We start from the raw sequence: 14,230 nt of genomic DNA, 5'->3' as shown, positions 1-14,230 counted from the left end.
CCCAAGCGTGCTATGCGAAAACTGCTAATTTTAAATAGGTTGTCGTTGGAGTTGAGTGGTTTTACCTTGAGGGAGGATCTACAGCTGCAAGGCTCGATGATGGAGTGCATGGTAGACACCGCAGCCACTAAAAGTAAAAACCGCTAATATTACGCGGAATAATCGTTGCAGTTGCGTTTTTTAACTCGGGAACTATCCTGAAACTAATGATGCAGTGGGCAGTAAATTTAGCGTGCAACGAGAGCGAAAACATTCTTGTAAAACGCTAAAACATGGGAGGGAATCAGGCAACGTGAAATCGGCCAGGCTAATTCTTGTTAAATAAGTGCATGTCATCTCTTAATAAATTGATTGGCTCAGAATGTTAATAGTTTTGGGACCTAAGTTGGCAAGTTGGCAACTTTTTTGTTTTATCTTCAAAAAAAAAACCAACACGTTCCAAAATCCCGCAACACCGGAACAACCCTGGTGTTCTTGTTGCTTCTCAGGGTGTCCCCGTTAAAAGTTAAAGAGTTCCCAAGAGTCGTTTCCTTGGACCTGGGAGCACTTACAAAATTCCAAGTCTTTACGTCAATTTGTTCAAAAGTTACAGGAGGGCCTGATGGTCCTAGGGGAATATGGGATTTTTGAATTACCCTGCATTTGCATTGATAGCCAAATTGTTTAATCAAGCATCATAACCGATTTTATACTGAGAGTTAGGACTTAAGGATCCATTTCTAATTGGCTCCCATAAATTATACTTCCCTACTGTCACAAACGGTTCTACAAGAAGTAAAGTTTCGCCTATTGCAAAGATTTTAAACTGAAATTAGTGGTATGTCAGGGAACAAACGGAATAAGAGAAGGAACGGAGGAAAGGAATTCGGGAAGGAATTGATGAAAGACCAGAAAAAACGTTCGGGCTGTGTCTTTTTTGCCATTGGTGACATCCTCGAACCGATTTTTCTAAACTCTCCATATGAAGGATAACTTAATGCGGTCAGGCCATATTTTCAGTTCTTTCGGAGATTATCTCTGAAATGAGGCGTATATCCAGGGAACGGCGCTCATTGGCTGTGTTGCGCGATGCAGGATGTCGAGCGGTTCTGCCTTGGGAAAAGCAAGCCTCATTTAGAAAATGACGCTGTCGCCGCTCTTGCATGATTTCTTTTGTGGTCGCCTCTCTTGTCACCTCAATCGCAGTGCGTTGTTTTTCTTCCGTCTTGGCCAGGAAACGTTGCGTCTCCAACTTATCCGCAGTTATCGGCAATTTATTCTTCCTGAGTGATATGTTTCAAGGAATATGATGGTGCCATTATTTAAAAAACAATCTGACTAGGCCCAGTTTAATATATTATTATATTGCTATCTTCATTATAGTGTGAAAGTTATTTTCGGAAGTCAACGCTTAGATTTTCCCAATAATGACTGATGACCAGAGCGTTGAACGAACAGCTTAGCAATCCTTTACAATTTTATATCACAACTCACAGAATTTTTAAAAAATTAACTATAAAAATCAGAAGTTTCAACTCAAAGAATAAAAATACTTCCATACTCCACATTATTTCAATAATTTTGATCGCGAAAACTGTCATTGGCTTGCAAAGTTTTGCCCCATACTCGTAGCAATAAATCAAATCGTACCTTATTCACTGGTTTTGGCAGGCCCGCTGATCAGGCCATTACATCGTACTCATGACAGGAGAGACGTATTCGGGCCTCTTTTTTGCCTTTTCTCCCGAATCTGAAAGACACCTTATTATGTGGTAACATTTAGCGGAGCATTGCAAGTTCATCGCGCCTTCAATTTTGCAGATGCAGCACGGACATCCATCAAGTACGAATAGTTGTATCTCTGCGCCGTCGCCAACGCTCATATTTTCCCTTGCTCTATTTCCATATTTTGTCGGTTTCGTTTCTTGCATTTGTAGTGCTGCTTCAAGGGCTATGTGAGTAACACAGCTGAAGATAGGTGAGATGTAATCAGACCTCGTTTTGTAAATTTTCTCCCAAATCTGAGCTACACCCCATTGGCAGCGTAGAGCGGAGAATCGCGAGTTCACGCTTCGCGCCTTCAATTTTGCAGATGCAACACTGACATCCATCAAGCACGAATAGTCGTATCTCTGCGCCGTCGTCAACGCGCATCCTTTCCCTTGCACTGTTTGCATATTGTATTGGTTTCGTTTGTCTCATTTGTAGTGCTGCTTCAAGGGCTACGTGAGCACAGACGAAGATATAGGAAGAAGTCACCCGGTTACGTTTTTTAACTGTTCTCCCAACTCTCGCTAGCAACAAATTGCAGAGCTTTGCGATTTTATGTGCAATAAGGACATTCATCTAGCACGAATAGTTGCAATGCGTTCAGATGTCTCTTATTCTAGAGATTTGAAATAAGTCATGGTGAAGCTTGCTCAAAATATGCTATGGTGTGCCCAAATCAATTAGTCATTTTGAAAAATGTGCTATCCCAAGAAAAAACCCCAAAACTTAAATTTTCTAGCACTGTAGTAGACTCTGGCGTCTCTTGGGACTTACTTCCGGTTTTCAGTTCCTGGACCTCCGCTCACCACTCTTTCTTAACTCTTACTACTTACGGGACTTAACTCTTTACTTCCTCTTCTCTCGTTAATTTATTAATTTTTCGCACATTTTTTTAGTCATAATTTTTTTTCTATTCTGAATTTGCTATCTGTCAGAGAGACGTATCTTCGGCGCGCCTAGGGGCGTATCAGCCAATGGCAGATTGGCCTTATGGCCAGTCCAAGCCTGGTAGACAAACACACACCCAAAATTAGGATTGTGCATTTTGTCCATTTACGGCGCACAGTGGATCTAGTTAATTAGAGAGGTCGGACGTGAAATTTTTTACTAAAACCGCAAATTTTGATGTCTGATTCGTTACCTTTTAACTTTTAAGGGGTGCCTCTAGAAGAAAATTGCATTAAAAAAACAGTGGAACCACTTTTAGAACCTCAAAAAGTCGCGTGAACGGTGTTATACTCGTTTAAAGTTTCCATATTATATCCGACCTCTCCTATTGACTCAATCTACTGTGCGGCGTCAAAATCAAAGTCGACGTGGCGTGCGTTTCATAGACAAGTCGATTTTATAGATATTGTTGGTGTCTCTCTTTTGCCTTTCATCTTACGGTCTCTCCGCTGTATTTTGAGTAAATTTTATGTCACCAGAAAATGAAGAAAAACAGCAGAGAGATCTCACAATCATGCAGCCAGAAAATTATTTTGCTGTGCATCCTTACACGAGTAACCTAAAGTACGCGCTCAAAAGATCTGTTCATCCAGGAAATCCATCCTATTTGATAGACTTTTTCCCCCGTGAAAATGCGTCATAATACTGTGTCTGCCTGAAAAGTTGTCACGAAAATGAAACTCGGAGTTCACAATACGATAAACACGGAGGGTCCCCGCCTCAGTGATGTCATCATCACGAATGACACATCACGAGTTTTGCAAAATTTTAGACGCCATAAAAGTTGAAACATGACTAAAAATCTAAAATAGTACCTAGCTGTACCTTTCAAAGCGAGAATGTTGTCAACATAACATACATTCATATCAACAGGCATAACCAAATAAACGTATACCAACCAATCTTTAACAACATTCTCGATTTGAAAAGTACACCCAGGCACTATTTTAGATTTTTTACCATTTATTCTTCTTATTTATCCAACTGAGGAAGGCTGAGTTTTCAGCCGAAACGTTTTGGTTTTATTCGTGAAATGTTAGTCTTTTTACCCACTTTTTAAGTTGTTTTTGTATTGTATACCTTATCACGGGCTGCGAAGCGTCTATCATATCGTAATACGCGCAACGCAGCAACGAATTGAAAAATGTCGCTGAACTACATGCAAAATTGAATCGAGCGAAACAATTCGGACTAAAAAAGGCTCTCTTTCACGCAGTCAACAAAGGCAAACATAACGCGAACGTGATTAAAATATCTGTAACGCTCTCACGAGTGACGTACTCTTTTATTCATCGCGAGCTGTCACGTTCATGCACGTTGCGTTCGAATCCCTGACGATATTCTCTCAGCCGCGCGATAAATTTCGCACAATTTGGCACCGTCGTTTCAGCAACATAGTCACAGTGGGGCAAATTTTAATCGCGAGGCGCGTTTATTAGAATAAATTATACTGTGTGAGCACGGTTGACCGTAATCAGTGAATGTGTGCGTTAAAGGCGGGAGGCCGTTGATTCGAAATCACCGCAAGGGGGGGGGGGGGGTAAGAGATGGGTAGAGGGGGTGGGGGTCCTCTGTACTCTCCCGCCCAGGAATAAATGGTCGCCCCTCAAAATGATCGGAAATGTATAGCATCACAGATGTCCCCAGGTGATTCGTGTAATTAACCGATTGAATGTTGCGATGGACAGAGCTGTTCGAATCAGTTTGCCACGGATATGTATTTCTCGAGAGGCAGCGGTCGTTTTCAGTGGCGAGGCGTGAATGATCGATTATCGATATCTCCTCATTTGAAGCTGTGGTGGAAGATCGATTATTAAGGTGTTCGTTGGGAACACTCCGTCTATCGATCATTTTCCATAGGTTTAAATGACAGATCAATCGATTTATCGCAAAACACACCACGCCACTGGTCGTTTTGTTTGCAGGAGTTCGCTCGCGGAGCGATCGGCGCTGTCGTATTCAATGACAGAGTGACAGAATAAGCTTATTCAGGAATATTGCTAATGTTTGCATGCACTTTTGAAAATACGAGATTGCGTAGGGATCTGCTGTAAAAGTTGGTTCATCCCGGTTGTTATGTACTGCCTATCTACATAGTTTGGTAATGCATTCATGAACTGGATTGCATTTTGCAAAAAGGAACCAAAAGCATTCCAATGTCTCTAAGATTGTGCAACTTTGTTTGCCTTGCAAATATACACAGATTAACTTAATTAATTTTATCTTTATTCCCAATAAACTATTACTTGAAGACGAAAATTACCTTTGTAAATTTAATTTTTTTGCATGATTTCAGTAATTTTATCGAATGATTATTAGATGCACGATCTTAGTAACATTGGAATGCTCTTGGTTCCTTTTTGCAAGATACAATCCAACTAACAGTTAAGTAGAGAGTGAAAAAATCACGCATTGTTTTAAAGCTTTTGGATTTTTTGTGCTACCTCATTCGCAAAAAGACTATGTAAAATCTCCTCAAAGATGAAAATTATTTCCAAAGCTAGAGATCGGCGATTTCGACGAAAGTCCAACGAAATTTGGATTACCTTTTGCAAAAAGGAACCACTATTTCTGGTCCATTTTAGAAACAACATTCATGCTAATGGTTTCCCTATGCAGGTATGTGCTTTTATAGGAGAGCCAGAGATAGTGGTTCCTTATTGCAAAATGTAATCCATTTTTTCTTCGATCATAAAAATAATATCCATATATTGATTTGATAGCTGCGTGTGTAAATATTTAGTTTTCAACAATATCGCATCATTCTCTGCAAACCACTCAAGATAGAAAACGCGTGAGGGGCTATTCAGAAATAATCCACCATTCAGTCCACTGCGAATAATTGAGAATTTGTCCAAGCCGACAACATTTGAGGTGAAATTGTGAGAGAAGAGGACGAAAAAGACAACATCCTGTGGGAAATAAACAAATGATGTGATTCAGTTGGTTTTAGGCCACTAAATATGAGATTTGGAGCCTGATCATGCATTCCGAATTCACGGTGGATGATGCACGTAATGCGCTTTGGCTGAACCGATCCCTCCTCGATATCACCTCGGGGCCGGATCTGAAACTTTGGAATAGATTTGTTTGGACATTGCACGTTGCCCCGCGGCCTTTTGAACCCATCCGATCTGCTTCATTAGAGCAATACGTCACCTAAAGATATAGTGTATATAGTGTAATCGGGAAAGTCTGTCCATAGGGTTGCTATGTCGTCAGTTTTATACAATTTGGAAGCCATTGTGCTTTAGGAATGTTTACGCCTCAGCCTAGAGGCGACACGATCCATGTTGACTCTTCAATTGTTCATGTATTTATAACGAATAGGAGGAGTCTTTTTCCACACATCCCCCCCCCCCCAAATTTTATATATGTATTAGCCGCTTTTACATTTACAGTGCACTATACAGGCTCATATCGACGGTGTAAGTCGGCAATCACATAACTCGTTTGCGGTGTCTAAAAATCTCCGCCTCCGTGTTATTTTTTTAAAGGAGAACAAATTGACTTCATTCTTTGAAGTTTTTGTAGAATTTTCTTGGCACAGAGAAGAAAAATCCCGGCAGTTTTAAAGAATTGCCGTTGAGTAGTTTTCCGTTGAAAAAATAAAGTATGACATGAAGTCTGCGACGTCGCAAACCGAGTTATGCGATTGCCGACTTAGACCGTCGATATGCTTTTCATGACGACCAGCGACCGCACTGTGTTTGGCGCAATGCGTAAAGTATTCCTCTGCTCTTGTAGGCACTAGTATGCGTGTCGCGCCGACCCTCTGCGACCCATAGCCGCCTCTGGAATCTGTCTCGTTAGATATTTTTCGGAAGCCGGGATCTCTCCGTCTTCTTTAGGATGTCATCTGTTTCTCTAGCTGGAAGCTCTCTACAACAATAATTCAAAACTTGTTCCAACGCAAAAATATATACCAATTGAAAAAAAGTAGTGTTTCATGCCTTAGGTAAGGTTGGAAAATGTAATTTTTGAATTGTAATTCTTATGATTACTAAGAGATTACACATAAGATAAATTCATGGTAATCATGTTGTTGGATGTCTGGCTGTATCACACAAGGCAGTATGTTTTTAATTTAATAGACGTCACTTGTTTGCCGAGTAATTAGTACCTATAAGCTTCGAATTTTGTCTGAGCTTTTGTGAATTTCATGTTTCAGAAGAAAGTGATCAGTTCCGTGCATATATATTCTTGGTTTTCTAAATGAGCAATTAGTATAGAGGAGATAGGATTAATAGGCCTAATCTACTAAAAAACGTGTGTTTAAATGGGAAATGTCACTTTTTGACGCAAGGCGGCAGATTTTCTCCATTTTAAATCCATTTTTCTACAGTTTCCAATATCGGAAAAAAATTATGAAACATACTTCGGAAGCAGCTCATGAAGCACTCTCAGATACAGCGATAACATTTTTTCTTGCAAATTCTCTATTCTACCGTCACTTTGGTGAAATTATCCCTTGTAAGTTATTGCTGCTATTAACTTGTTTTTCTCACATTTGTATCACAGTCAGTGCACCACTGCACAAGTGACCCACAATGTAGATAATTCTTCTCGCATAAACATGCATTTAAAATTGAATGCCGACATTTATCAGGATATGGTAACGAAGATCTCGGTGCTTTTGCGCGAAGAGGTAGAATGGAGATGTTGCATGTGTGAGGAATTTGCGATTTGACCATCGATTCTTTTGTAAAAGTTCGCGAGAAACACGATGGTGCCACGCGTGCGATTGATAGTTCTCCGGCAGGTGGCACCCACCGCTGCCGTCCTGAGGAAGAACGCCGTATGAGCATTCGAGAGTTGCCAAATTTCCCTTGATAAAAAATGTTTTTTGACAACATTCATGCATATTTCTCCTCGCAATGGAGATGTTGCATGTGTGAGGAATTTGCGATTTGACTGTTGATTCCTATGTAAAAGTTCGCGAGAAACACGATGGTGCCACTGGTTTTCTCTGAAATCAACTTCCAAGCTCAAAAAAAGCTCTCCAAGTTGAGGCCAAAATGGAGGGGACATCCCACCCTACCCTGAGAGTCCACCTCTACATCAAGACAAACGCTCCATGCAAAGATAGGGAGCAAATACATTGACAGGGCTGCAACTTTATTTGGGGACTCCAAAACTGAAAATACGGCAACCCAGCTAATGTATTTGCTCCCTATCTTTGTATGGAGAGTTTGTCTTGATGTAGAGGTGGACTCGCAGGATAGCGTGGGATATACCCTCCATTACGCCCTCAACTTGAGAGCTTTTTTTGAGCTTGTGAGTTGATTTCAGGGAAAACCAGTGGCACCATCGTGTTTCTCGGGAACTTTTACACAAGAATCAATAGTCAAATCGCAAATTCATCACACATGCAACATCTCCATTCTTCTTGCATAAACATGCATTAAATATTGAATGCCGGCATTATCAGGATATGGTGACGAAGATCTCGGTGCTTTTGCGCGAGGAGGTAGAATTTTTAAAACTCTGGCGCGGCGCAAGGGACCAAATAACGAAGGTCTGGTGCAAACCAGAATCTCCCCTCAGCTTTCATGCTCATAGACAAGTTAAAGTTTTGGTCGGTGCTAATTTTGATTTATGATGTTTTGATTCGACACCAGCGTCGCTCCTAATCAGATGTCTCGAATTATTCGCTCATTAATTTCGATTAGAAATGTTTCGTCTCGTCTGATCTCGCTCTCGGAGGGAAACACCATAACTTCCCAAGTCGGTGGTAAGAGGACGCTGCAGTCGCGTATCGTTAATCATGGGTTTGAGGTTACCCGCGGCACGTGTTAGTTCCACCAATTAAGGGAACCGCATGTAAATTACATATTTATGCTCACGATAGTGTTTGCCTATGATCATCAATTTCTATTTCATAGACACAAAGAGTGCATATCATTGTTCTCCTTCCTCTTAAGTCATGTTAGACTTACATCCTATGAACATATAATGACGGTTAAATGAAATCGTGCACATCTTCGTATGTTCAGGCTGAATATTTAGAGTAGATTGCCGAACAAACAACAACAAAAATCTTCGTATGCAATGCTGTAGAGATACAGGCAGTGGTTTTGTTATTCTTGCACGCCGAAAATGTGGAAATAACTCATCTCCCTAAAGCGAGCTCTCTCTATAGTTTGGTTCATGGCACGGAACTATATTAAAGTTCGGTTTCGTTTGAAAGTTTGGCTTATGTACTGAAGTACAGTTCAATGAGCCGAGAAGTATGGTCACATGAAACCAAATAGTGCGGCCGATATGGAACATGCTACTGTGGTTCATGTGTCCGAAATTTTGTTCTCAGTGCTGTACATTCTGGAATCACCTGTTAGATTCACGTCTGTAGGATGTGAAGCAACTTCAGGCCCTGGTAAAAATTGGCGATAGGAGCTGCGTTTCAAAATACCATAGGAGTTCTTATAGCTGACTGACGAAGGCGATAGAAAATCATATAGTTGGCTGTAGAAAGTGGAAAAAATCATACGGCCGGGCTACACGAAGCGATAAAAAATTATACAGCCGGGCTATAGTTCCTATCGCCGGGCTTTACACTTTATCGCCTGGCTGTTGCTTTTTCTCCATCGGCTATAAAAGGCGATAAGAAATTGTGTAGAAATTCGTGTGCTTTGTAAATCCTTAAGTTTGTATGGAATCACCTTAATAATTACAAAACGCACATTATATTTTCCTTTACTACATATTTTTTTCATCAATTAAAATGAGAATAATCCATACAGAGTGAGCAAACATTTCAAAGTCATGAGTTGAAAATGCTGACTCCACGAGATTAAATATTAGAGCCTAACACAAAACGGAGCGGCGGCGCACTAGCGCCTACAAACCTAACAGGGATACTTCACGCATTGCGCAATGCGTGAAGTATTTCTGTTAGGTTTGTAGGCGCCAATGCGCGTTTCGCGCTGGCTGCCCGCCCGCCGCGCCGCGCCGCAGCGTACCACGGCGCTTGAAGCAACTATTTCACATCAGAGGTATTGCACAGTATCATACGAAATTGAAGGCGCTCCTACATATTAGGAGTGGCAGGCATCCCTCAAAAGTACGGAGCTTTCCTCGCAAAAAAAATCAAGATACTACGGCCCAAAAAGAGAGCAGTAGTCCAAAAACGCACTAAATCCTAGCATCCGTAATTAGTAACGCGTAGCATACACTTAATCGCCAGGCTGTTGCTTACTCGCCATCGGCTATAAAGGGCTATAAGAAATTGTGTTGCCGGCTATAGAAGCTATTGAAAATCTTACAGTCGGCTGTAGGTCTATGGTATTTTGGAACACAGATTCTACTGCCAATTTTTACCAGGGGTAGCAGTTTGGAAAATTTTTTTGTGGCCATCGCACATTTTTAAGACAACCGGCATATCAGCCTTTTCATTTTTTTAGTGCAGTGATCGGAGTATCAATTCATCGATATTTAATTGTTTTAATGGAACATGTCGGTTAAAATTAATTGATCCTAGAATAGGATGTACTTATATAGTCTTTTGCCTCAGATTTTACCCGGAGTTGGGTTAACTAGCTGCATATTACAAAGAAATGATCGCTAAAAAGTGAAAATGGGCAATGCCGTCCCAGGTCGTCATCAAATCCCTTCAAGGAGCAATAAAATTTTCTCGTGGGAACCCACCATGAAAACTTTAAATCAATTTTGATGGGATTTAGGATTACGCATCAGTAATTCATTGTTCAAGGACCATAATGACAAATTTGCCGTAATGTGACAACACCGCGGTGAGAACCAAGTTAATGTTTACCATTCAGTTTCAGCTGTCAACCCGAGTCTTTCGAAATTTTGAAACATGCCCAAGTTTACCTTCTCTTACCCACCCGCTACCGATGTGATGTCGACTCACTTGTCGATCTGCTTACCTTGTCGCGCCAGACCGAAAATCGTAAATAAATGAATGAATGAAAGTTCCGATACAGTTCCTTGGCCTCTGATGGTCTCAAGAGGAGGAAAGGCTTTTTGGTTCAGATGAAGAAATTAACAGAAAACACGATTTTTAATGTGTTTTTTATTTAGAGGCCACGCTAAAAATCGCACGCACGCTATGTCACAGCACTATATGTCGACTACGTAAGTCGGTAATCACATAACTCGGTTTGCGGCATCGCAAACTTCCTGTCATACCTGATTTATGAAACGGAAAACTACTCTACGGCAATTCTTTAAAACTGCCGTGATTTTTCTTCTCTGTGCGATGAAACTTTTGCATAAATTTCAAGGGAATGATATCAATTTGTTCTCCTTTAAAAAAAATAACTTAGAGGCGGAGATTTTCAGACAGCGCAAACGAGATAGGTATGTGATTGCGGACTCACACCGTCGATGTAATAGTTAGGTTTGGTTTGGTTTGAGAGTTTAGCCATATGAACTGAAGCACAGTTAAATTAGCCGAGAGATACGGTTATATTACTCTCAATGGACCACTAGACAAGGTACAAATTTCAGCATTCTGATACATGTTTCTTGACCAAAATTTAACGTAAAACACGATACGCACAACGAAAATAACCGAAATCAACTTTTTACAAAGATATTTAATGATTCTTGATGCGTGAATTCAAACCACCCGCTCATGAAAACTCAATACTCTACGTGATTCACATCGCGCGCTGAACGTTTATCGTAACAGTCTCTGCGATATAAAAATCTGGCAACCTCAATCTTGACACTTTGGCTCAGTTATAACAAATTGCTCATAGTTTGAACAACACATGGTGGGAAATGAACATTGCTCGATAGAGAAGATTGCCGAAACCGTCGTAGTGCGCGATTTGACTCACGTAGAGCTTTGAGTTTCTTGTGAGCGGGTAGTTCAAATTTCTCGTAACCAATGTTAAATAAGAATTATGTTAAATAAGAAATAATAATATCCTCGTTAGGAGTTGGTTTCAGTAATTTTCGTTGTGCGAGTCGTGTTCTACGTGAAATTCTGGTTAAGAAACATGTATCAGATTGCTTAAATTCGTACCTTGTCTAGTGGTCCATTTAAAAGGACTCTATACATAGGTACTCCAGTTCTTACGCTGCTGGACAAATCGTATTCTTTTCAAGGATTTTCCCTCTAAAAAGCGTGAAAATCTCACGCTCATCACATGCCAGCTGACACCTGTGTCGGGAAGTTTGTTACCTCGTGGCCTCCCACTTCGGGGCAATCTCCCTCGAACTTCGGAGTTGGGAGCGCGAATGAAACGAAGTACATTTTCGAGTTGAACAAACTGTCGACGAAACAATTCGTCCCATCTCAAGTTTCGGACCCGGATCTCTCGGACCGGTCGGGCTATGCAAAGTTTGTGCATTGTCCACTTTCCGAACACTTCGCGACCAAATCGACGGTGAATCTACCAAAACGCATAGCTCTACTACACCGTGCCAAAATTTACCCTCTTATTTTATTTTTATGAGATAATACAGAAAATGAGCCCAAATACATGTACATTTTAACAATTAAATTATTAAAAAATATGTCCGACTTGTTTCAAATGTAATAGTGGAAAGCAAATTTAACCATTGGGATAATTAAATTGGCATTTTTTATTGTAAAATCTACATTGAAACATGTTGGAACCTTTTTCAAACTTCAACATTTTTAAATCAGCAATATCATTTTTTTCCCCGTGTAATTCAACGGTAACAAAAAGGAGAAAATGGGCGAATAAGGCTGAACAGACTTCAAAATACCCGGGACGTTTCGGTATGGTATCAATATTTATTTTCTTTATTCTTTATATTCTTATTTCTATTATTCTTTCTATTATTCTTTTATATTTATTCATATTCTTTGTTTCCTAGTAGACAACTTGGTGGAAAACGGTCCTTAATCTTCTAATTATTCTTCATCTCCCCTCACCTTACATCGTTGATAATTTGTTTCACAAATAATGATGAAAATTAAATTTCATTATGATTTATTGACTATAGTTTATTGACCAAATATTATTTTCTTTTTTCAGGTGAGGTTTCAATACAGCTTTCCTATTGTCACGATTTCAAGGGAACAATTCTCGGTGAGTTTAATTATATATCACGCAGGACAGCACTGTCCGTAACAGCGGGGCTCAATTTTGTGAAGATCTCCGTGTACCGTTTTGCTCTTGATTAAACGCAGGCATGCAATTGCAACACAGGAGAAGGTTTTTTGCCTATCCCATAGATTGAAGGGGAATCACTCTCCGCGGCCCTACACTAACATCGAAAGTGAGATAGTGAGCTCTCTTATTATCCAATGTTATTATTTTTCATCAGTAAGGCGCGGTTCTTCATTTTTTTCATATTTTTGAGTGTTTTTGGTCCAAAACAGATCGTAAAAAACTTCTTATATCAATTGGACGTATTTCTGCCAAAGGGAACTAGGTGCATTGAGACATGAGCCCTGAGACTCATAAGAATATATGCATAACAGGGCTCACGTCATAATGCACATAGTTCCGTTTGATGGAAATACGTCCAATTTCAAACTTATAGGGACTAGGGATAGCCACATGCAGGAGAGTTCAACAGGAAGATACGATTTCACATCGCAATCGAACCGAGTAAGAAAGGTTTAAAATTTCCTCCCTCCAAAAAATGCAATATTAGGGATAATGCTCAACGCCTCCTCTCAAATTCAGATTATATTTTTTTCTACCACACGAATTTTTGATATGAGAAAATTCGCAGCTGATTAGAATCAAAATTAGTAGCTTTTCTGATGTATCTCCTCCAAAATTTGATTAGACGCTTCTCTGTTCTATCCAGTCCCCTTACAGTGTACTAGAGAGCTGTCCCCGGCGTCCCCTGTCCAATCGAACGGGCTCTCCCTCGCGTTGTCATCATCGGTTGTTGATGCACAATTTTGCCAACAATGTCACGGCTCATTTAGTATTCGGCTCCCGCTGTGACGTCATATCCTGCCCCCCTCTCCCCCCTGCGGCCCCCCCGTCATCAGCAAGGTGTTGAATAGTTTCGTGCGTGCCACCGTGCTCCCTAGCCCAATACACATCTGTCATCTGCCTCGCCCGGATTTCGGACGTCCCGTTGTCACGTCGTTTCGCGGGTGATTAGCAGAGATTTATACGTTGAATTGCGCGTATTTTAGCTCGATTTGGCAACGTTGCAGTGATGATTGTTGCACCGATGGATGAGAGCATCCCCCGCAGACGTGATCCCGACTCCCGGAAAGTTTGATGTTTGGCTTTCCGGTGCACGGTGGGATGACGTCGTGACGAAAGCGCGTATCTCTGTTTGAGTATGAGCCCTGGACAACGTAGAGTTATACGGAGCACAGGGCTCAAGTGTAAATTGAGATACGCCCTTACGCCAGAGGAGCGACGATTTGAGCCGAACATTACAAAACGCCGGGACATTAAATTCAAGAAGGTTGGAATCAGAGTAAGTGTAGTACCTCTGCGCAAGGAAACACGCCGTATGAGCTTTCAGATACTGCCAAATTTCTCCCGTTTGAAAATCGATCTCCAATAAAAATCAGAAACATTTTTGTTTTTTTCCAGCTGGATTGTCTTAAATTGCG

General features: G+C 40.7%; 1 protein-coding gene across 1 annotated transcript in view; it reads left to right on the top strand.

Annotated features, from left to right (window-relative positions):
- LOC109038784 (5-hydroxytryptamine receptor 1) overlaps positions 1 to 14,230 on the top strand; it is a 535,893-nt gene that overhangs the window by 46,965 nt on the left and 474,698 nt on the right. The gene's annotated exons all lie outside the window — the stretch shown is intronic.

The sequence above is a fragment of the Bemisia tabaci genome, chromosome 8 (assembly GCF_918797505.1).
Source record: "Bemisia tabaci chromosome 8, PGI_BMITA_v3".
Classification (NCBI taxonomy): Eukaryota; Metazoa; Arthropoda; class Insecta; order Hemiptera; family Aleyrodidae; genus Bemisia; species Bemisia tabaci.
Note: the sequence above shows the minus strand (reverse complement) of the source record. Positions and strands in the feature narration are given on the sequence as shown.